The sequence below is a fragment of the Gossypium hirsutum genome, chromosome A02 (genome assembly GCF_007990345.1).
Source record: "Gossypium hirsutum isolate 1008001.06 chromosome A02, Gossypium_hirsutum_v2.1, whole genome shotgun sequence".
Taxonomy (NCBI): domain Eukaryota; kingdom Viridiplantae; phylum Streptophyta; class Magnoliopsida; order Malvales; family Malvaceae; genus Gossypium; species Gossypium hirsutum.
The window spans coordinates 10283301-10306763 of record NC_053425.1 but is presented as its reverse complement, the minus strand read 5'-3'; the positions used below and the strand labels follow the sequence as shown (position 1 = coordinate 10306763).

The 23463-nt window shown below is 37.1% G+C and overlaps 1 pseudogene; it reads left to right on the top strand.

Moving 5' to 3' along the window:
- Window positions 1-19096: 19096 nt before the first annotated feature.
- Window positions 19097-21983, top strand: LOC107951585 (G-type lectin S-receptor-like serine/threonine-protein kinase At1g34300; annotated as a pseudogene).
- Window positions 21984-23463: the final 1480 nt, after the last annotated feature.

The window sequence follows — 23463 nt, the reverse complement described above, 5'->3', positions numbered from 1 at the left end:
TCTGTATGAGACTTGGCAATCATATCATCAACGTATACCTCAATATCCTTATGCATCATGTCGTGGAATAAGTTTACCATGGCTCGTTGGTATGTTGCCCCTGCGTTCTTCAGTCCAAACGGCATTACTTTGTAGCAAAAAGTGCCTTATAAGTTTATGAAGGTGGTTTTATCCATGTCCTCTGGATGCATCTTTATCTGATTGTATCCTGAGAAACCATCCATGAAGGAAAACAACGAATATCCTGCTGTGTTGTCCACCAAAGTGTCTATGTGTGGCAGAGGGAAATTATCTTTGGGGCTAGCTTTATTTAAATCTCTATAATCAACGTACATTCGTACTTTTCCGTTTTTCTTAGGAACTGGTACAATGTTAGCTACCCATTCGGAGTATTTTACTTCTTGCAAGAATCCTGCATCAAACTACTTATTGACTTCATCCTTTATTTTCAGAACAATATCTGGCCTCATTCTTCGCAATTTCTATTGGACTGGTTTACAATCCTGTCTTATCGGAAGACGACATACTACAATGTTGGTACTTAATCCGGGCATATCCTGATATGACCAGGCGAAGATATCCTTAAACTCTCAAAGCAACTCAACCAGACCATGCTTTGTGTCCTCGGTAATCAGTGTTCCAATTTTCAACTCCTTCCCTTCCTCTAGGGCTATATTCTCTATTGCCTCTTTCTCATGTGGCATGATTTGTTTCTCCTCCTGCTTTACCATTCTTAACAGATCAAGAGATACGTCATAATCTTAAACATCTTCAAAATCCTGAAGCTCCTCTAAACACATGTCTTGTTCGCAAGAGAAATCAGGAGTTGCAGTATTAGTGCTCATATCATTGATATCTAGGGACCTGTGGGGGTATGAAAGAATATACAAAGAATGAATGAATCTAAGAATGATTGTTTATGTGCTATGAATAAAAGAATAAGAATTGCCAAAATTTAAAGGAATATTGGTTGATAAAAATGAAACAATACTCGTTTAAATTGATAAAAGTTATGTTTTATTTAAATAATAATAGATGAACATAGGCCTATTTTCACAAACGTAATCTTACTACTCTTAGGCCCTAGAGTAACAGACATGTTTCGAGAATTACTCTGAAAAATTCCTAAAGACTACAGGAAGGTCCTCCGCAGTCCAATTGTTCATAGAGCTCCCTGGCTCGTAAGGGCGAATGCCCTCGAGGTTTCATTGTTCCAATCCCTTATCATGTACAACATTAATTTGATGACTCTCTTCTACCAGTAATCCTCCTGACTTAAAGGATGTGGATATAGGCGGGAATGTCATCGGTTCCCACACCACTTCTCCTCCGTTCAAACGCGTCTTTCTTCTCACCTGGCGCTTCTCAATCTCTTGCCTTTTGTGCTTATGGTCTGGCCTGAAGACCAAACCAAAGCGATCTTTCTTCTCAATCAGTTTTGGGATTTGAACCCCTCCTTGCAACTGTCTTCCTAGTCCTTTTCCTGGCAATGCCCCTTTCCCCATCATCATTTGCAGGGCCATCCTTGTGGCTCTAGACATTTTGGGTACCGGTACCTCACTTCCTTCCAAAATGAAGGTTGCATTGATGATTTCTAAAGAACGAAAAGAATACTCAATAGCCTCTTCATTCGCCTCGACATAAGGGGCCTTGCTAGTGACTACTGCTATAATGTCCTCCTCAGCATTGATGGTTATTAACCGTCCATTTGTCACTAATTTTAATTTTTGGTGCAATGAGGAAGGCATTGCTCCTGCCGAGTGTATCCATGGTCTCCCCAATAAACAATTATAGGAGGGCTTGATATCCATCACCAAGAAATCAACTTCATATGTATTTGGCCCAATTTCCAAAGGGATGTCGATTCGTCCTATCACTTTCCTTTCAGTTCCATCAAAAGCTCTTACCACGTTGTGACATGTTTTCATATGCGAACTGTCAATGGGTAATCTGTTCAATGTGGATAATGGAAGGGCGTTCAAAGCAGACTCGTTATCAACGAGTACACTTGGCAGCGTGTATCATTTGCACCGAGTAGTTATGTGCAAGGCTTTGGTTAACCTTATGCCCCCAGGTGAAATTTCATCGTCATTGAAGTAGATGAAATTGTCAGCACTGATATTATTTACCAATCGGTCCAACTTGTTAACGGATATGTCGTGGGTGACATATGTTTCATTAAGTACCTTCAACAATGCATCCCGATGCACCTCAGAACTCAAAAGTAAGGCTAATACTGATATACACGCCGGCTGCCTACACAACTAATCAACCACATTGTACTCGCTATGCTTAAGGAATTCTAGAAACTCCTTAGCCTCCTCTTCCTTTACCATCTCTTTGATAGGCACTTCAACCTCTTTCTTCTTCTCAATGTCAATATCCTTTGTTTTCAAGGGCTCCACTCTAATGCCCTCCCATCATAACGCTTCCCACTTCGCGTATGGGAACCTTCATTTTGCTCGCTCCTAGACGCACTGGCTATGCTCTCCCCCTTAGGTACTGTTACACTGCAGTCATAGCTCCATGGCACCCTCTTGTCATCCTTGTAAGGGAAAGGAGTGGCTTTATGGATGACGACCTTGGGCCCGGCTCGCGCCCCCACTTCATTATTCCCCGGTAATGAAATAATAATTCTTGGTCGGCTGGTTCCTTTTTGTTCATTTTCCAGCACGTATATTTGTCTTTCGCAAGAACTACCCTAAAAAATCTGTAGCTCTTTATTAAACATAAGGCATTGCACCATGGCCTTGAACTTCTCACAATTTTGGATCATATGACCCATCTCTCCATGGAATTCACAATAATTTTCTATTCCTCTTCTACCTTTTCCAAAGGTCAACATACCTCTTTTCACCATCTCCTCTCATATTACTTTCATGAATGTCTTCACCTCAGCAATATCTTTCTTGATTTTTCCTTCACTGGTTTCGTCAATGGCATTCACTCCTTGATTGCCATGATCTGGTAATGGATTTTCAGCATTAGGGGTACTATCGAACCTCACAACCCCCATTTTGATAAGCCTCTCCATGACCTTCTTGAATCCGGTACAGTTTTCAATTGAATGCCCCGGTATTCCCGCGTGATATTCGCATTTAGCATTTGCATCATACCATTTGGGGTACAGTGGCTATAGTGGTTTCAAGTGAAATGGAGCAATGGCATGTGTATCATATAAGCTTTGATAAAGCTCACGATACGTCACAGGGATAAGCGTGAATTACATCCTCTCCGAATTCTGTCTTGTACCCGATTCCTGACTACAAGTACTTTGTTGCTCGACCGCAGCTTCTTTAGGTTGACCAACTGTGATGGTCCTCGAGTTGAGGCTATTCATATTATTCACCTCATTGTCCTTTCTCCTTGGGGCCGATCTTTTAGCCATTTCCCCCTCAATTTTACCTCCCCTTACAGTGTTCTCAATCATCTCTCATATCATAACTATATCCGTGAAACTTTTTGTGGTGCTTCCAATCATGTGAGTGATGAATGGCGCCTTTAGAGTGTTGATAAATAACATGGTGGTCTCCTTTTCTAATAGTGGTGGTTGTACTTGCATTGCCACCTCCCTCTGTCGTTGTGCATATTGCCTAAAACTTTCATTAGGCTTTTTCTCCATGTTTTAAAGTGTGATCCTGTCTGGAGTCATATCAGTCACATGGTTGTACTGTTGCATGGAGGCCTGCGCCAGATCTCTCTATGAACCGATTCTTGCGCGGCTCAACTAATTGTACCATCTAGCCGCTGCTCCTACTAAGCTGTCTTGAAAACAATGGATCAATAATCGATCATTGTTCACATGCCCAGTCATTCTCTTACAAAACATTTTTATGTGTGCCTCTAGGCAAGTAGTCCCGTTGTACTTTTCAAACTTTGGCATCTTAAATTTATAAGGAAGCACCAAATCTGGGACCAAACTTAAGTCTTTGGCATCAATCCCATGATGATTGCCAGCGTCTTCTAAAACCCTAAACTTCTCCTCCAACCACTTGCAACAATCCTCTAATTGTTTCACGGATTCGGTTGCCATTATTTCCTTCTCCATCAGATCTAGATCAGGAGTGATAGGGTTGATCAGGCTATCATCCAAATTATTTCCCAACCCAAATGGGAAATTCACGGGGATTCCAGCATCAACCGGCCCGTGTTGAGACCTCACAGTGATAGATGGCCTTCTAAGAGGTCCCTCGGTTTACAGTGGTACATGAGGCGGAGTAAAGCCCGGAGGAGGACCTTCATTCTCCTCTTCAGTGATTTCCATTGAAGCTTTTCCTTTATCAGTGGCCCTCAGTAGCTGAGCCATTTCAGCCATCATACTCCTCTGAGCCTCTAGCATTTGCTCCTTCATTTCATTCTTGCATATCCTTTTGTAATTGCTCGAACCTTTGATCCATACTCTTAGTTTTAGTGCGAGTGCCGTAGGGATGTGTGATTTTCAGATTTTCTTTTCTACTTTCGGAAGTAAACTTTAACTAATTAGGGTCTTTCTGTAACTTTGAATGCAAACGATGTGATGAAATGCTATGAGATGCAAATGCATGAATGCAAAAGGATATCGATTCTGGTTCAACTTCATTTAGAAAACTTTATTTAGAAAAAGAATATCTTTACATATAAAAGGATTACAAATACGCTTTCGCCTTAATGCCCAAAGTTTTAACTCTATCTAATAAAAGGGCTAACTCTCGGCCTATATCCGACGACGATGAATACATCAGACTCAATACATCAGTTCGTATTGCCAAGTCTTGCACATATTCAGCAACCTCTCGAATTTGGGCTACAACTTCACCAATGACATGATCCCTTTCTCTGACCTGTCCTCTAGACTGATGAAGCTCTCCCTTCAGATAATCTTTTCGCGCCTCGAGCTGCTCAACCCGAAGTTTACCATCATGTAATGCCATTTCCAAATCCTCAACCTTACTTTTTAGCTCCTTTAACTCAACCGTAGAACTATGGTTTTGATACCAACGAAGGGATCTTTCAAGCTCAGTTACCTTGGTCTTCAACCCTTTATTCTCTTCCTCTAATGCAGAATTCTGCGACTGCATTTCTTGGAACTTCCTCTCCCAATACTCGACTCTAGCCTTTTCCTCTTGGACCTCTTTCTGCAACTAATCTGAAGATCCTCCTACTCTCGCTCTCATTAAAGATATTTGTGCCTTTTTGTAATGCTTCTTTAGATCATCTCGATCTTCCTCAATCTTCCTCTTTTCTTTCCTCTCTTTCTCGACCTCCATCTTTTGAACGTCGACGTCCAAGCTCAAGTACATTTTTTTTTCTTCGAGCTTTGCTACCCTCTTCTCAAACTCCAAGTTCTTTCTCTCGAACTCTTGCTTCATAATTTCTAACTCTGAGGGTATTACTTGCAAATATTCCTCTATCGGTTGAGCTCCTTCCACGCTTGGCTTAGGGATGTTATCATTAACCCTTCTGTCTCTCCATTCGACGTATTCTGGTGTCGTAGCAGGGCTAATAGCTACTCCTTTCAACCGATAAGTCTTTTTCCAAGCACTAGAAACTTCGCTAATATAATATCTCAAATTAGGGCCTAATCGGAATAGTGATTTTGTGACCATAAATTCGAGATAGAAATAATTATTTTATAATTATTTTGAGGTTTATGATATGATTGCATGATTGTGTGAAAATTTCGTGATGAAATTCTATGCCTAAAGTGCTTAAATTGAAATAGGGACTAAATCGAATAAGTTGCAAAACTTGCATTCTAGAAGTTTTTAGTATGAAATTGTTTTGGAATATTAATGAGGAGGTCTTAAATAGCAATTTGACCAATTTTAAGTTCATGGACAAAATTAGGACATCGAAGGAATTTTTGGAAAGTTTAGTAGTAAGGGTATTTTGGTCATTTAGTTATTAAAATGAATTAAAAACAAAATTAAAAGCCAATTTTTGTCCATCTTCTTCATTAAGCCGAAATTTCAAGGGTTCTCCATAGCTAGGGTTTGTTTCAAGCTTCCAAGCTCCATAATCAAGAAAGACGTGGAATCGACCTCAATCGAGGAAAAGAAAAGATTGTGGACTAAATTGCAAAATCTTTGTATTTTGGTACCAAGGTAAGTTCATGTGTAAATAATGTAGCATAATGGTTATTTTTAAGTTATTGATGTTAATTATATGTTATGCTGAATTTTATTATGAAATGTATGCTTTGTGGTTAATTTCAAATAATATGTAAATTATGTGAACTACTTGTTCAATATAATTGTTACCGAGTATTGATTTCGGCATTCTACGGAAGACGGCAAGGATAAGTGTTCGAGGAAAAAGCCCGTTTGAACCTTAGGAATAGATTAGGATACAAGTGACATGTCACTAGGATGGTTGAGCATCCGAACTCGTTGAGTTGAGTCCGAGTTCACTTATGGATGCGAATGTCCGAACTCGTTGAGTTGAGTCCGAGTTCGTGAGATGTAACTAGGCATCCGAACTCGTTGAGTTGAGTCCGAGTTCACTTATGGATGCGAACGCCCGAGCTCGTTGAGTTGAGTCCGAGTTCGCTTATGGGCGGGTTACATGATTGCTTGATTGCATATATGGCACTTATGTGCAAGTTATCCATGTATCCGAATTATATTCCGATGTGTTCAACGGGTAAAGTTCTACTCAAATAGAGGAATATTCGAGATGTAAAGAGACGTATTGGTAAGTGATGTGAAATGGATATTTTGGACAGGTATGTATTTAACCCTCGGGTTGAGTATTGATACAACCACGATAAGGTAATAAGATGATGAAAAATGATTAAAAATGTGATATGTGTTTTAGTGATACATGCTAATGTTGATTGGTATGACTGTTTGTTATGTTACTTATTATTTGCATATGAACTTACTAAGCATTTATGCTTACTCCCTCCTTCTTACTCATTGTAGTTTTGGACAAGCCAGCTCAGGAGTCGGGATAGGTCGAAGGCTCAGTCACACTATCCGGAAGACTTTTTGTAATGGCTTGTAAATTTAAGTATGGCATGTATAGCAATATACCTTTTTTGTGTAAATGATCTTATGGTATGGTGATGGAATGGTTGAGGAAATGCTTGATAATGATAAATTATGAAAATAGTTAGTTTAGATTATATTTGATGTTAAGGAAAATTATTAAGATACTTAGTGCATAAAAACTCATAAAAGGGATGAAATTTGCCATAAACAGAATACTACAACAACACTGACGCAAGTTTAAAAATTTACTAAAACTCATAGAAATTGGACTTGGTGATGGACTACATATCAAATTGAAGCTTATTATGTCTAGTTTCACATGAAACAAATGAAACAGGTAAAGGAATTATATGTTACAAGATATTTGAATTTTAGTGAAACAGGGTCATAGCAGTTTCTGAATCCCCTGTTCCAAATTTAGAAATTCACCATAAATTTTAAAGATATAATTAGGTAGTTTATTTTATATTCTCAGAATCCTTATTGAGTCTAGTTTCAGGAGAAATAAATCTCATAGTCATATGGATTTTTTACAGAGAGAAATGTGGTTCGTAGTAAACAGAGGTCAGACCAGTCAAGTCCTGAAATAGGGGTAACTTTAACTAATAAACTGTACTAATTGGCCCAACCAAAATTCTAGAAAAAATTAGTAGATAGGTATATGAGTCTAGATTTAGGGAAAATTTACAGATCTTGATTTCGAGTTTTGTAACTCGAGATATGATTTTCTTGTGATTGTGATGCAAGTAGCTTAAAAGCTATGAATGTAGAAATAAATAATCCAAAGTTCTAAATATGTTAAATTAAGCTTAGTAACACCTCATACTCGACTCCAGAGATGGTCTCGGGCGTGGGGCCGTTACATTTAGTGGTATCAGAGCAGGTTTAGTCGGTTCTCGGACTACGTGTTGTATGTACGGATTTTGCTATACATGCCATATGTATGAATTGTGATAGTGTGACGACTTCTGACCTTTTTAAATGAATTTTTTTTATATAGTAAATGGATCCAGATCCAGCTATGGCAGATGAAGTAGAGAGTAATGCGCCAGCTCCGGCTGAAGGAGCAGCACCGACTGAAAACCCACCCCCTACTGTTGGTCAAGGAGGAGGAGAAAGGGATCGGGAAGCCTTTCTCCAAATGATGAGTGCATGGTACACTGAGTTCGTTCGTACGAACCCAAATGTACGACCTCCCCCACCTCCCCCAATTCCTCAACCTGTACCCCCGATGCCTCAAGGTATGGATATATAAAATTTCACAGAACCCCCATTGACAGAATTCGTAAATAAGGGGCTAAAGAATTTAGAGCAAATATTGATGATGATGTAGAAAAAGCAGAGTTCTGGCTTGAAAATTCTATCCGGGTATTTGATGAATTATCTTGTACACCTGAAAAATGTTTGAAATGTGCTACATCTTTGTTGAGAGATTCAGCCTATAATTGGTGGAAGACTTTGATTTCGGTGGTACCGAAAGAGAGGGTAACTTGGGAATTCTTTCAAGAAGAGTTTCGGAAGAAATATATTACTGAAAGGTTTATTGATCAGAAATGTAAAAAGTTTCTTGAGCTGAAGCAAGGTAATATGACAGTCTCAGAATATGAAAGAGAGTTTGTTCGATTGAGTAAGTATGCCAGGGAATATGTTCCTACAGAAGCCAAGATGTGCCGACGATTTGAAGACAGACTCAACGAAGACATTAAAGTATTTGTCGGGATCCTTGAACTAAAAGAAATGGTAGTACTGGTTGATCGAGCTTGCAAGGCTGAAGAACTACTTAAAGAAAAGAAAAAGGTAGAGGCTGAGACTAGAAATTGGAAGAAAAGACCGATGAGTAGTTCATTTTCATAGCAACCTAGAAAGTCAAGGAAAATGAATCCTCGTTCCCAAGCTTCAGCTGGACAATCATATGGGAATTATAAGAAGTAAAATGTGGGTCCTAAATCTCAGAATACTTCTGCAGCCAGTGTAGGGAACTCGAGATTTGTTAAACCTGAGTGCCAGCGGTGTGGTAGAAATCATTTTGGTCCGTGCAGAGCAAATGAATGTTTTCGATGTGGTTCTCCGGATCATTTTATTAGAGACTGCCCAGAGAGAGCTGAGAAAGAAAAATTTCAGACTATAAAAGCTAGTGGTGCAGACTCGAGGGGAAGGTATCCGAGAAAAGCTGGAAGTGAAACAAGTAGTAAGAATGTAGCCAGGGATGCACCGGTTAGACCTGAAGGAAGGGCTCCGGCTAGAACTTATGCTATTAAAGCGCGTGAAGATGCTTCCTCACCTGATGTGATTACCGGTACATTTTCTCTCTATAATGTTAATGTTATTGCTTTGATTGATCCCGGTTCTACTCATTCATATGTGTGCATGAAATTGGTGTCTAGTATGAATATACCTGTTGAGAACACAGAATTTATGATTAGAGTGTCGAATTCATTAGGCAAATGTGTGACTGTTGATAAAGTATGTAAGAAATGTCCTTTAATGATTCGGGATCATTACTTTCCGGCCAACTTGATGTTGTTGCCGTTTGATGAGTTTGATGTTATTTTGGGTATGGATTGGTTGACATTGCATGATGCTAAAATAAATTGCAAAGAAAAGGTTATAGAATTAAAGTGTGAAAATGGTGAAACTCTGCGGGTTGAATCAGATAAATCAGAGGCATTGCCTAGTGTGATTTCTTCAATGTCGGCTCAAAGATATCTGAGAAAGGGTTATAAAGCTTATTTGGCGTATGTAATTAATACAAAAGAAGTTGAAAAGAAAGTTGAATCAGTGCCGGTTGTGTGTGAATTTGCGGACGTATTTCCAGAAGAATTGCTGGGTTTGCCTCCAGTCAGGGAAGTAGAATTTGGTATTGATTTGATACCGGGAACAGCTCTGATTTCGATTGCTCCGTATAGAATGGCACCAGCAGAGTTGAAGGAATTAAAGTTGCAGTTGCAAGAGTTGACTGATAAAGGTTTTGTGAGACAGAGTTTTTCACCTTGGGGTGCTCCCGTACTATTTGTGAAAAAGAAGGATGGTTCTATGAGGTTGTGTGTTGATTATCGGCAGTTAAACAAGGTGACAATCAAAAACAAGTATCTGTTGCCAAGAATTGATGATTTGTTTGATCAGCTAAAAGGAGCGACATGGTTTTCAAAGATTGACTTGAGATCTGGGTATTACCAACAGTGGGTAAAGGAGTCGGATGTGCCTAAAACTGCTTTTAGAACAAGGTACGGTCATTATGAATTTTTAGTTATGCCATTCGGGTTGACAAATGCTCCTGCTGTGTTTATGGATTTAATGAATCGCATATTTCGGCCATACTTGGACAGATTTGTTGTGGTGTTTATAGATGATATTTTAATTTATTCAAAAGATGAGACAGAGCATGCTGAGCATTTAAGGATAGTTTTGCAAACTTTGAGAGATAAGCAGCTGTATGCTAAGTTTAGTAAAAGTGAAATTTGGCTCCGGGAAGTTGGATTTTTGGGTCATATTGTTTCAGGTGATGGTATACGGGTTGATCCTAGTAAAATTTCAGCCATTGTTGATTGGAAACCACCGAAAAACGTAAATGAAGTTAGAAGTTTCTTGGGGCTAGCTGGGTATTATCGGCGGTTTGTAAATGGATTTTCTATAATTGCTGCTCCTATGACTAGACTACTCCGAAAGGATGTTAAATTTGAATGGACGGAAGAATGTCAACAGAGTTTTGAAGAATTGAAAAAGTTATTAACTGAAGCACCAGTGTTGGTACAACCCGAATTAGGTAAATAATTTGTGGTGTATAGTGATGCTTCTCTAAATGGTTTGGGGTGTGTACTCATGCAAGAAGGAAAAGTGGTGGCTTATGCTTCGAGGCAGTTAAAACCTCATGAGAGGAATTATCCTACTCACGATTTGGAATTGGCTGCAGTGGTGTTTGCTTTGAAGATTTGGCGACATTATTTGTATGGTGAAAAGTGCCGAGTATATACCGATCACAAAAGTCTTAAATACTTGATGTCACAAAAAGACTTGAATTTGAGACAGCGAAGATGGTTGGAGTTATTGAAAGATTATGAGCTTGTTATTGATTATCATCCGGGAAAAGCGAATGTGGTTGCCGATGCTTTAAGTAGAAAGTTGTTGTTTGCTTTGAGAGTTATGAACACTCAGTTGAAAATATCAGATGACGGTTCGATTCTAGCAGAGTTAAGAGCAAGACCGATGTTTTTACAAGAGATTTCTGAAACTCAGAAAAATGATCAAGATTTGCTAGCCAAAAGAAAACAGTGTGAAGCTGATACGGGATCAGATTTCAGAATTGGTTCTGATGGGTGCTTAATGTTTAAAGATCGGATTTGTGTACCGAAGAATGAGGAATTGATTCAAAAGATCCTACAGGAAGCACATAGTGGTTATTTCTCGATTCATCCGGGTAGTATGAAAATGTATAATGACTTGAAGAAAATGTATTGGTGGAATGGAATGAAAATAGATATATCAGAGTTTGTGTCCAAATGCTTAATTTGTCAACAGGTGAAAGCTGAACACCAAGTACCTTCAGGATTACTCCAGCCTATTATGGTTCCTGAATGGAAATGGGATCGGATTACTATGGATTTTGTTTCAGGATTGCCATTGACTCCGGGAAAGAAAGATGCCATCTGGGTAATAGTTGACAGATTAACTAAGTCGGCTCATTTTATCCCGGTACGTACGGATTATTCTCTTAACAAGTTGGCTGAACTGTATATTAGAGAAATTGTTAGATTACACGGAATACCATTATCGATTATTTCAGATAGAGATCCAAGGTTTACCACGCGGTTTTGGCAAAAGTTGCAAGACGCGTTAGGTACGAAGTTAAATTTCAGTACTGCTTTTCATCCACAAACTGATGGGCAATCAGAAAGAATAATTCAGATTCTTGAAGATATGCTTAGATGTTGTGTATTGGAATTTCAAGGAAGTTGGGAAAGATACTTACCATTGGTGGAATTTGCTTACAATAATAGTTATCAGACGAGCTTGAAAATGGCACCTTATGAAGCATTATATGGTCGTAAGTGTCGAACGCCATTGTATTGGACTGAACTCAAGGAAAATCAGATTTATGGAGTTGACCTAATAAAAGAAACTGAAGAAAAAGTGAAGATAATTCGAGATTGTTTGAAAGCTGTTTCAGATAGACAGAAATCTTATGCAGACCTAAAGCGAAAGGACATTGAATTTCAAGTTGGTGATAAAGTATTTTTAAAGGTGACTCCGTGGAAGAAAGTCCTTAGATTTGGACGGAAGGGCAAATTAAGTCCGCGTTTTGTTGGACCGTATGAAGTAATTGAAAAAGTTGGACCGGTAGTATATCGGCTAGCATTACCACCTGAATTAGAGAAGATTCATGATGTGTTCCACGTATCTATGTTACGTCGGTATCGTTCGGATCCTTCACATGTAGTTTCACTGACAGAAATTGAACTACAACCAGATATGACCTACGAAGAAGAACCGATTAAGATTTTAGCTTGAGAGGTCAAACAACTAAGGAATAAAAATGTTGCACTTATGAAGGTGTTGTGGCAAAGGCATGGAGTAGAAGAAGCTACATGGGAATCCGAAGAAACTATGAGAAATCAATACCCACATCTGTTTACCGGTAAGATTTTCGAGGACAAAAATCCTTAAAGGGGGGAGAGTTGTAATATCCCGAATTAGGGCCTAATCGGAATAGTGGTTTCGTGACCATAAATCCGAGATAGAAATAATTATTTTATAATTATTTTGAGGTTTATGATATGATTGCATGATTGTGTGAAAATTTCGTGATGAAATTCTATGCCTAAAGTGCTTAAATTGAAAGTAGGGACTAAATCGAATAAGTAGCAAAACTTGCATTCTAGAAGTTTTTAGTATGAAATTGTTTTGGAATATTAATGAGGAGGTCTTAAATAGCAATTTGATCAATTTTAAGTTCATGGACAAAATTAGGACATGGAAGGAATTTTTGGAAAGTTTAGTAGTAAGGGTATTTTGGTCATTTAGTTATTAAAATGAATTAAAAACAAAATTAAAAGCCAATTTTTGTCCATCTTCTTCATTAGGCTGAAATTTCAAGGGTTCTCCATAGCTAGGGTTTGTTTCAAGCTTCCAAGCTCCATAATCAAGAAAGACGTGGAATCGACCTCAATCGAGGAAAAGAAAAGATTGTGGACTAAATTGGAAAATCTTTGTATTTTGGTACCAAGGTAAGTTCATGTGTAAATAATGTAGCATAATGGTTATTTTTAAGTTATTGATGTTAATTATATGTTATGCTGAATTTTATTATGAAATGTATGCTTTGTGGTTAATTTCAAATAATATGTAAATTATGTGAACTACTTGTTAAATATAATTGTTACTGAGTATTGATTTCGGCATTCTACGGAAGACGGCAAGGATAAGTGTTCGAGGAAAAAGCCCGTTTGAACCTTAGGAATAGATTAGGATACAAGTGACATGTCACTAGGATGGTTGAGCATCCGAACTCGTTGAGTTGAGTCCGAGTTCACTTATGGATGCGAATGTCCGAACTCGTTGAGTTGAGTCCGAGTTCGTGAGATGTAACTAGGCATCCGAACTCATTGAGTTGAGTCCAAGTTCACTTATGGATGCAAACGCCCGAGCTCGTTGAGTTGAGTCCGAGTTCGCTTATGGGCGGGTTACATGATTGCTTGATTGCATATATGGCACTTATGCGCAAGTTATCCATGTATCCGAATTATATTCCGATGTGTTCAACGGGTAAAGTTCTACTCAAATGGAGGAATATTCGAGATGTAAAGAGACGTATTGGTAAGTGATGTGAAATGGATATTTTGGACAGGTATGTATTTAACCCTCTGGTTGAGTATTGATACAACCACGATAAGGTAATAAGATGATGAAAAATGATTAAAAATGTGATATGTGTTTTAGTGATACATGCTAATGTTTATTGGTATGACTGTTTGTTATGTTACTTATTATTTGCATATGAACTTACTAAGCATTTATGCTTACTCCCTTTTTCTTACTCATTGTAGTTTTGGACAAGCCAGCTCAGGAGTCGGGATAGGTCGAAGGCTCAGTCACACTATCCGGAAGACTTTTGGTAATGGCTTGTAAATTTAAGTATGGCATGTATAGCAATATACCTTTTTTGTGTAAATGATCTTATGGTATGGTGATGGAATGGTTGAGGAAATGCTTGATAATGATAAATTATGAAATAGTTAGTTTAGATTATATTTGATGTTAAGGAAAATTATTAAGATACTTAGTGCATAAAACTCATAAAAGGGATGAAATTTGCCATAAACAGAATACTGCAGCAACACTGACGCAAGTTTAAAAATTTACTAAAATCATAGAAATTGGACTTGGTGATGGACTACATATCAAATTGAAGCTTATTATGTCTAGTTTCACATGAAACAAATGAAACAGGTAAAGGAATTATATGTTACAAGATATTTGAATTTTAGTGAAACAGGGTCATAGCAGTTTCTGAATCCCCTGTTCCAACTTTAGAAATTCACCATAAATTGTAAAGATATAATTAGGTAGTTTATTTTATATTCTCAGAATCCTTATTGAGTCTAGTTTCAGGAGAAATAAATCTCATAGTCATATGGATTTTTTACAGAGAGAAATGTGGTTCGTAGTAAACAGAGGTCAGACCAGTCAAGTCCTGAAACAGGGGTAACTTTAACTAATAAACTGTACTAATTGGCCCAACCAAAAATTCTAGAAAAAAATTAGTAGATAGGTATATGAGTCTAGATTTAGGAAAAATTTACGGATCTTGATTTCGAGTTTTGTAACTCGAGATATGATTTTTCTTGTGATTGTGATGCAAGTAGCTTAAAAGCTGTGAATGTAGAAATAAATAATCCAAAGTTCTAAATATGTTAAATTAAGCTTAGTAACACCTCATACTCGACTCCGGCGACGGTCTCGGGCGTGGGAGCGTTACAGCTAACCTTCCTCTTGTAATCGGCTCCTCTATATACAAACTCAATTTGAGCTAACCCCTGAGTCGCTGGTACGAACTGTCTCAATCCATGCTGCCTCAGCACGAGCAAAGGGGCATAACCAATGGCACCCCAAATTCACAACAGAGGGACCCAATCAAAACTGCCGCATCGGTAAAGAATCTCACCAGGAATCATCCACGAGCCCTCCACTCAACATCTTTCGACTAAAGGTTCTGAAGTAGCACTATCCAATTCTCTTCTGGAGCATTAACTCTCCTAGTTGAAGCTACTATATCCTTCAACGGTGAATAATCCTCAAAGAAGACCCGACAAACCATCCTATCTATCAATCAGAAATGACTGTAGAACCAAGCTAAAAGTAACTGAGCACAACCAACAAACCTGCCTGCACCAGCCTTCTTACATGCGCCTAAGGACCTGAATGTCTCTGCCAAAATCGCAGGGACGGAAGTGACCCTTTTACTGAGTCGATGAAAAAGATCCGTGGTTGCCTCGTCTACATATCCCAAAGCCCTAGGAAAAACCATCAGTCCATACAAACTTAAAGCAAAAACATCTACCTTTTTTGTCTCATCAGGGTCTGTCAGAATCAGATCTTTCAAAGCGTCCCACGAAATGCACTTGCACTCACCCTTCTCTTTAATTCTGGCCGTGATCCACTGCTTGCTCATCCCCGTAATAGTCATCAATTTCTTCCAAAAGGTAAGGACACAAGCAGCTCAAGAATAGATCCTATCATTCTGAAACCTGGGACAACGAAGTAAGGCAGTGTACTCCTTCACAGTAGGTACCAAGTCTACTTCCCCAAAAGTGAAACAACTGTACGCCGGGTTCCAAAACTGATCAAGGGCTCGGAATAAGTGCTCGTCTACCTGAACATCGAGCAAGAAAGGTAAGTCTCCGTAATTATCATAGAATAACTGCTTGGTCTTTTTACCCCACTGATCCCAAATTTCCTTAAGCTCTTGGAGATTATTCTGCGTGACACTAATACGAGTGTAATCTGACAGCTCCGACACGTATCCCACAGCTATACTATCTCCCTTTTCTAGTTGAGTTTGCTAAGACCATCTATGGACGTTGGCGTTGCCCTGCACTCTATCAAGAAGTCCGTTCTCCACAATAAAACTTCCTAACTTAGAAACTGATCGTGAATCGATACCTTTTAAATGCAAAATGACATGCACAAAACAAAAAGAAAAGAAATAGTTAGTATCACATGATATCAATAAATATCAACAATAATTTATAAGGGTAATATCTAAAGTTTTACTCTAACTAAGTTGGGCTCTTACGGTTTTTCTATATGAGGTTGGTTCTAAAGTTTTAGGTACCCGAACCAGCAGATTCCTTCATTCTCACCCATTATAGGCTCATTTGAATCGAGTTCAGTTCAGGGGAATACATTTCCCTATGGCTACACGGAGATGAAAATCTCACGAAACCATAAGTACAGATGTATCCCGAAAGTGATCCACTATCCTGCACGGAGGCGAAAACCTCACGAATGCGTAGTTTCTCACTTCCACTTAAGGGTGTGACCACAACGGTCATGCAAACGCAATGCGTATCAGAATATATAACATATGCAATAATACAAACACATGTAATGCAAAGAGGATTGAATTTTAAAATTTTTCAAATTTCCAACATTAAGACAAAATGTAATCAATTATACGGCTTGACTCTCTTATTAGTCCCCAGCGGAGTCGCCAAGCTGTCGAAACCCTTTTTAAATCGAATTTTGGGAAAATGGGAATCGACTTTAAAAAACGAAAACGGGAGTCGCCACCAATCTTTTTAGGTGTGATTGGATCACCTTTTAAACATTTTGTTTTAAAATCATTAGTTTTGGTCTACGAAATAAAAAAAAATGGGTTCGGGAGTCGGTTACGTACGAGGAAGGATTAGCACTCTCGTAACGCCCAAAAATTGGTACCTAATTAATTGTCAAATGTCTTTAAGGTCGGAAATTTAAGAATTTTAAGATACAATCCTCTTTAAAATATTTTGATTTTGAAAGTTGGGGTTCATTTTTATTATTTTTATATTTTTAATAATTTTTACCATTTTTGAAAGTTCTAACATATTTTAAAAATTTTAAACAAGTATATATATTTGTGTTTATATATTTTTGTAATTTTATTTTATTTTTAAAGATTTTTAAGTTTTTTTTTCAAATGATGATATCGTCATTGTATTATCGTATACCATGTGATAATTTATGATTAATTGAATATTCAAATCGGTATATTTTCTAAGGACTGAACTGAGAAATCTGATAATACTTGAGACTAAATTAAAACCGTATAATAACGCTAGGAATTGAAGAAGGCCAAAAACAATTAAAAAGCAAAATGAAAAAAGTTTCAAAGATTAAAATTCGAATTAAACCTAAATTTTAAAATAATTTAAATGATTTTTAAAAAAAAATTAAATCCAGATGACTTGGCGGTGACTTATTTTTTTTTTTTTTGATAAATGACGAGCATACAAATTAATTAACCGTCAAGGTTTTTTATACAAATTAATTGACTGGCAAGTTTTTTTTTTAATAATTTATTAGTCAAATAATATAGAGCTATTTTTATTTATTCAAATGATAAGTTTTGAATAGTTGGGTTTTCAGATGGCAAAATTTGAAAACCCAAAAAATATTAAAAAATAAAAAATATAATTTTAAAAAATAAAATTTTAAAAAAAATAATTCTAAAATTCAATGTTATCTAAATCGTATTGGATTAGTTGAATTAAAAATTCGTCGGGTATTAAACCAAACTAAAAAATCGATTGAATTGATAGTTGAATTAATTTCAAATTAGTTTGACCAATCGATTTAAAGTAAATAAATTATAAAAATCGATTCAACTGTCAAATTATATATTTTTTTAGCATGGGTCAATAAATCATAGGTCAATTAATTTTTAAAATTTTTAAAATTTTTTACCATCAACATTTACAATATTTTTTTTGTAAATAATTTTTTTTTATTTTTATCCCTAATTTTTTTGAATTTTAATGAGTTTTAATTTTTCATAATAAATTTTTTATTTTTAAAAATTTTAATTTTATGTTTTCACCTTAATTTGATAGGATTTTTTTTGGTTTTCACAAAACTCAAAATTTTATTGGGATAAATAAAAGGGAAGCTATATTATTTGAGTAATAAATTATTGTTTTAATATTATTTCTGTAAATTTCTCCCTTTTTTATTATTATATATATACTTTAGGAATGAAATCTTAAATTAAGCTGGCTCGGGTAATCTTATCCTCTGCAGACCGTTCTTTTTTTGTTTCTTGTTCTCGTTCTCGTTCCATTTTCCACAGTCTCGCAACTGATATTAATGCATGTCATAGCACAGGAGTCAATGGGAGCTAGGATCGGATATATGAAACAGGTGTATTGGGTTGAAGGTTAATCCGGTTCCTTGGTTTTACCTTTGATGCAATTGTTTAAAAAGTAAATAATTTTTTATATATAATTATAATGTAATTTTTGTTTTACGTAACTTGACTTTCCTATTTCTATTGATGAAACCTAAAACAGTAAAATTTAAATATTTTGAAATTTTCAATCCATATCACAAATTTATTGACTCACAAGTTAAATCTCAACAAAATTTTCCTTCTCTTCTTTTTAAAATGTTGTTGATGTTAACAGGTGGAGTGACATTCAGTCGCAGCTGTTGACCCTAAAAAGGAGACATTATATAGCAGCCTTATAAAGGTTAAAGTCTACCATAGGAGCTATGAAATAAAATTTTTAGAGAATAATACGTGAAAATAATAAATTTATGTAATATTATACATATAATAATATATTAGTTTCATCAATTTTTGGAAATAAAAAAAATTTAACTGAATGAATTTACCAATTATCAGGATTGAAAATTTTAAACTTAAAAAGTATAGGGACTGAAAATGATCAAATTAAAGTAAAGAGATTAAATTCATAACTTTTGTAAAGTAAAGGGACTAATGGAAGAATTTTAACCTTGTAGATAGCAGCCAAAATTTTGTTTAGGAAACTGGTTTTTTTGACTTTTGGCCATGAAAAATGCTAGAACTAAAACCATTTCTTTCACTTCTTTCTTTCTCAACAAATGCTATTTAATGTTTCACCAAAAAAAGAAAAACAATTGCTATTTAATGCGAGGCAGATTATAGGTCGATGTCATTTGGTAAACCTTAAATGCAACATTGGACTGACATAATGGCAGGAAAACAAAGCAAAGAAACCTCGGGAAAAAAAGGAAAAGAAAATGTCAAAGTTTTCTCTATTTCTCATCTACCTCAATTTCCTCTTCGCCATTTCTTCATCTTCCACTCTCATACCTTTAGGCTCAACTCTTCAAGCTTCAAATAGAAACCAATCATGGTCGTCACCCAATACCAGTTTCTCACTTTCTTTCATTCCTGTTACACCTTCCTCTTTTGTGGCTGCCATCACTTACAATGCTGGAGATGTTATTGTATGGTCAGCTAGTGATGGCAGCAATGGCACTGGTGATGGAACTTCTCTTGTTGTCGACTCTGGTGGGACTTTAAATTTGCTTTCCAATGGAGCCCTCCGTTTAACTAATGGCTCCGGTGCCATTGTTTGGGACTCTGCTACTGCTAACAGAGGTGTTTCACATGCGTCTCTTGATGATTTGGGCAACTTTCAGCTCCTCAATAATGGAAGTGTTCCAATATGGTCCTCGTTCCACAACCCGACTAATACCTTGGTTCCTTCACAGAATTTCACCGTTGGTATGGTTTTACGCTCTGGGTCTTACTCCTTGAGTCTTGATAGATCAGCTAATCTTACTTTGAACTGGAATGACACAATTGAATACTGGAGTTTAGGGTTCAACTCATCTATCAATGGGAATTTGACATCACCTAGGTTTATGTTGCAGTCTAATGGGATTTTGGTAGGTTTAGATCCTTCGTTTGCTAGGGGCATGATTAGCATGGCTTTTACTACTGACTATGGTGAAAGCAACGATGTGTTTAGGTTTTTAAGGATGGATAATGATGGGAATTTGAGGATTTACAGCAGTAGTGGGAACAATGGGAGTGGGAATATAACCCAGACATGGGCAGCTGTAACTGATCAGTGTCAGGTTTACGGATTCTGCGGCAACATGGGAATTTGTAGTTACAAGGATTCGAAACCGGTTTGTGGATGTCCATCTCAGAACTTTGAGCCTGTTAATGAACATGACGGCAGAAAAGGATGCAAAAGGAAAGTGGAGATTGAGGATTGTCCTGGGGATGTTACCATGTTGCAATTAGAACATACCATGTTCCTAACTTATCCTCCTGAGCTTTCTGATCAGTTGGTCACTCTTGCAATTGTAGCTTGTAGAACCAATTGTCTTGCTAGTAGTACTTGCACTGCTTCTACTTTAGTAGCTGATGGAAGTGGATTTTGTTACCTGAAAACGCCTGATTTCGTTAGCGGCTATCAGGGCGCGGTTCTTCCAAGCACCTCTTTCATAAAAGTTTGTGGACAAGCTATTCCAAATCCATCACCTTATCAGGAAGCGTCCCCTAAGGATAATGATTCCTTGCATACTATGGTCATTGTCTCTGTGGTTATGGCCAGCCTTTTGGCTTTGGTTGTAGTAGGGATAGGTTTTTGGTGCTTGTTTTACAGCAATAGCAATAAACCGGGGCGTATGTCAGTTCAATACGAACTTCTTGATTATGCATCTGGTGCACCAGTGAAGTTCTTATACAAGGAGCTACAACAGTCTACAAAGGGCTTTTCAGAGAGGCTTGGAGAAGGTGGTTTTGGGGCTGTTTACAAAGGAACACTGGCTAATAGAATGGTGGTTGCAGTGAAGCAACTCGAGGGAATTGAGCAAGGTGAGAGGCAATTCAGGATGGAAGTTGCAACTATTAGTAGTACACACCATTTGAATTTGGTGAGATTGGTGGGGTTTTGCTGTGAAGGGCGTCACAGGCTTCTAGTGTATGAATTCTTGAAAAATGGTTCACTTGACAAGTTCCTTTTACGTCGAAAGACCAATCCGGAAAATCATTGAAATGGGAAAATCGATTCAACATTGCTCTTGGAACGGGTAGGGGAATCACCTACCTTCATGAGGAATGTCGAGACTGCATAATTCATTGCGATATAAAACCGGAAAACATTCTGTTGGATGAATCTTACACTGCCAAAGTGTCGGATTTTGGCCTTGCAAGGCTTACGAATCCAAAGGATCATAGACACTTGTCATTGGCAAGCATTAGAGGGACTAGAGGATACTTGGCACCAGAGTGGCTTGCACATCATCCAATAACCTCAAAGTGTGATGTTTATAGCTATGGGATGGTTTTATTAGAAATAGTGAGTGGAAGAAGGAACTTCGAGGTCTCACCGGAAACAGACGGTAAAAAGTTCTCCCTCTGGGCTTATTCGGAGTTCGAAAAGGGTCACATTGAGGCCATTGTTGATAAAAGAATAAAAGATGTTGATAGTGAGGAAGTCGAAAGGGCAATTATGGTGAGCTTTTGGTGCATACAGGAACAACCATCCCGAAGGCCAATGATGGGAAAAGTGGTGCAGATGTTAGAAGGGGTCATCGATATTGGCAGGCCACCAGCTCCAAAACCGGCTGCAGAAGGCTCCAGCAGGGGAACAACCATAACTGTAAACAGCAATGTGAGTGGTCTGTCAACATATGCAGCATCCACCCCTGCTCCCTCTTCATCATCTTCATTCATGAACATAGGAGCTTCGCCTCCAACACCAGAGAGGGAAATGGGGAAGGAATCTTCTTCCTTACTAGGCTTAAAGCCAAGTGAAATCGATCCCGACTCGTGATTTGCGCACAAAACAACAGCTCATCGATGTGCAGCTCGTATTCTGGACTCGGTTCCTGAAGGGTTTTCTTCTAGGCGTTGAAACATGGCACATCCCTTCGAATTTTCTTCTTCTTGTTTTTTTTTTTTAAATATGCCTCCTTTAAAATGGTACATCGTACCTTAAGCTCAGTTTATTCGGCATCCATTTCTTTTTTAAATTACTCAATCAGATTGGTTGGATTAATTTAAATAAAGAGATTAAATCAATTAAATCCTCTAAATCGATTATACCAAATTTTTATAACTTTTAAAAAAATATATTTATAAAACTCAAAAATTCATTGGTTGATTGTCCGCAAGTGCAACTAAACGAAAAAGATTGCCTGGCACCTTACTGAAACGAATTTAATAAAACATGTTTTATATTTTTAGTTTAGTTGGTTGATTTTGTTTGATTCGAATGAAGGGATTGGGTTAAGACCTCCAATTTTTTTTAAGTTTTATTTTATTCATATTATCTTTTTTAGAAAATATTTGATATATTCTCATTGAAGTTTTTAGACAAGTAAGATTAAAAGTTGACAAATGTCTTATATGGATATAATAAAAATATTTAAATAAAAGAGACCGCATGATAATTTTTTAAGGCTGATTGTGAAATAAATAAATAAATAAAAGTACATTGTTAATATATTAAATACTAACTCTTTATTTTTTATTTTTTAATTATCCATGGCTTAAATTGAATTAAATTTTTATTTAATTTGTAGTTAACTTAAATTTTTATCTAAAATTAAACATTATATGTTTAAAAATAAAAATTATATGTCAAATATATTTGTGGAAGCACAACATACTTGCAAATGATAGCTGTCAAAGGGTTGTGAATGCACAACAAGACATCGCATGTGGAATCTACTATGGCTTTGGGTACACAACAAAAATAAATGCAAAGATACTGCCAATACTTCCTCCAATCATATCATCTCATCCCATGAAATGCAAATTAGCAAATTTAATACAAATCACATATGGTAGCATTTACTGTACTAACATGTGGCAAATCAATAGCAAAATCATAATTTTTATGTATTCAGGTTAACAGTACAATAGGGCCAATCATTCATACGATCATAAGCATATAGATACAATAGTAACATATACTGTTCATAATTCATGCAAATATATATAAGCAAATAATTACCACATTAATTCGATCAATCAGGGAATCTAACATATTTCATTTTATCAGGGACCTAATTGCATTATTTAATTCACTGAAACTAGTTTGAAACTTATTTAGGGACTAATTTGATCAAAACTGTAGATTCTGAGTTACAGGGGACACACGATCATATGGAGAGCCTTGAGCTATGTGGATGGGGTACACAACCGTGTGGTTAGGCTATGTGAGAGACTGTGGCCGTGTGGAATTTCAAAATTTCATCTACAGGGGAGACACAGCCGTGTGGCAGGTTGTGTGGAGGGTCCTAGGCTTTGTGAGAAGTGAAAAACCTAGGGTTTTAGGAGAACATGACCATGTGAAGGGGTTGTGTGGTTCACACAAGCAGCCCACACGTCCGTGTAGCTGGCCATATGGTCTAACCTAAGCTCAATTTTGTCTTAATTTTCTCGTAAAATAACACATACATTTCTCTGAGTTCACGAACGTTGCTCATCGAGCTTGGATCTAGTCTG